This window comes from Hemitrygon akajei, chromosome 18, assembly GCF_048418815.1.
Source record: "Hemitrygon akajei chromosome 18, sHemAka1.3, whole genome shotgun sequence".
NCBI lineage: Eukaryota > Metazoa > Chordata > Chondrichthyes > Myliobatiformes > Dasyatidae > Hemitrygon > Hemitrygon akajei.
The window spans coordinates 77,143,950-77,146,449 of record NC_133141.1 but is presented as its reverse complement, the minus strand read 5'-3'; the positions used below and the strand labels follow the sequence as shown (position 1 = coordinate 77,146,449).

The window sequence follows — 2,500 nt, the reverse complement described above, 5'->3', positions numbered from 1 at the left end:
TGCCGGCAGAACTCAGCAGGCCAGTCAGCATCTGCGGGAGGAGGTAGTGACGACGTTTCGGGCCGAAACCCTTCATCGGGGGTGAAGTAATATGGGATGGTCCAGGGGGGATAAGAAGTGGGGGGAGGGATGAAGTAGAGAGCTGGAAAGTGATAGGCTGGAGGGAAATGGGCTAGGGGATTATAGTGAGGGGGGGGGAAAAAGAGAAAGAGAACCAGACTAAAATAATAGATAGGGATGGGGGTAAGGGGGGGGGGCAGGGGTATCAACGGAGGTCAATGAGTTGGATGTTCATGCCGGCAGGAAGGAGGCTAGACGACAACAGCACCCCCCCTTATCAGTGGTTATCCTGATTTGTATTATTTGTATGTGTGTGCATATATAAAAAAACCATATAACCCTTCTAGTACGTGCCGAACGCTTACTCTCACCTAGTCACTCCGACCCGCACTCAGCCCATAACCCTCCATTCCTTTCCTGTCCATATACCTATCCAATTTTACTTTAAATGACAATACCGAACCTGCCCCTACTCTACCACTTCTACTGGAAGCTCGTTCCACACAGCTACCACCCTCTGAGGAAAGAAGTTCCCCCTCGTGTTACCCCTAAACTTTTGCCCCCTAACTCTCAACTCATGTCCTCTTGTTTGAATCTCCCCTACTCTCAATGGAAAAAGCCTATCCACGTCAACTCTAACGATCCCCTCTCATAATTTTAAATACCTCTATCAAGTCCCCCCCTAAACCTTCTACACTCCAAAGAATAAAGACCTAACTTGTTCAACCTTTCTCTGTAACTGAGGTGCTGAAACCCAGGTAACATTCTAGTAAATCTCCTCTGTACTCTCTCTATTTTGTTGACATCTTTCCTATAATTTAGTGACCAGAACTGTACACAATACTACAAATACAGCCTCACCAATGCCTTGTACAATTTTAACATCACATCCCAACTCCTATACTCAATGCTCTGATTTATAAAGGCCGGCATACCAAAAGCTTTCTTCACCACCCTATCCACATGAGATTCCACCTTCAGGGAACTATGCACCATTATTCCTAGATCACTCTGTTCTAAAGCATTCCTCAATGCCCTACCATTTACCATGTATGTCCTATTTTGATTATTCCAACCAATATGTAGCACCTCACACTTATCAGCATTAAACTCCATCTGCCATCTTTCAGCCCACTCTTCTAACTGGCCTAAATCTCTCTGCAAGCTTTGAAAACCTACTTCATTATCCACAACGCCACCTACCTTAGTATCATCCGCATACTTACTAATCCAATTTGCCACCCCTTCATCCAGATCATTAATGTATATGACAAACAACATTGGACCCAGTACAGATCCCTGAGGCACACCACTAGTCACCGGCCTCCAACCTGACAAACAGTTATCCATCACTACTCTCTGGCATCTCCCATCCAGCCACTGTTGAATCCATTTTACTACTTCAATATTAATACCTAACGATTGAACCTTCCTAACTAACCTTCCGTGCGGAACCTTGTCAAAGGCCTTTTATATATAAAATTACCAGCAGTGCCTGGGGCACGTGATAAGGATGCCCCCATGTTGGCTACCCCGCAGAGCGTTATATGGCCAGCTACATCACGGTCAACACCCAGCTGGAGGGCTGAAGCAGCGCTATAAGGATCAGATGAGGAATGCTTTAAGGAAGTGCAAGATCAGACCTGAGGACCAGGAGGATGTTGCTGCTGACCGTAACACTTGGCGACAGCTGTGTAGGGACGGGGTTCATATTCTGGAGATGGAAAGAACAAACAGAAGACAGCAGAAGAGTGCCAGGAGGAATGCAGCCATGGTTGCCATCACCACCACCACCACTACCACATATACATGTCCCACCTGCGATAGAACTTGTGGGTCCAGGATGGGACTGTACAGTCATCAAAGATCTCACCGTTAAAGGAGCGAACGTTGTCATCGGATTCCGATGGACAAGCAAAGAAGAGAACACACACACACACACACACACACACACACACACACACACACACACACACACACACACACACACACACATACACTCACACACATACACAGACACACACACACTGACACACACACACACACATACACAGACACACACACACACACACACACACACACAGACACACACACACATACACATACACACACAGACACAGACACACACACACATACACAGACACACACAGACACACACACACACACAGACACACACACATATACACTCACACACATACACAGACACACACACACTGACACACACACACACACATACACAGACACACACATACACACACACACAGACACACACACATACACATACACACACAGACACACACACACATACACAGACACACACACATACACAGATACACACACACATACACAGACACACACACACATACACACACACACACAGACACACACACACACACATACACACACAGACACACACACACACATACACAGACACACACAC

General features: G+C 46.4%; 1 long non-coding RNA gene across 1 annotated transcript in view; it reads left to right on the top strand.

Annotated features, from left to right (window-relative positions):
• LOC140741537 (uncharacterized) overlaps positions 1-2,500 on the top strand; it is a 4,961-nt gene that overhangs the window by 745 nt on the left and 1,716 nt on the right. The window lies entirely within an intron of this gene.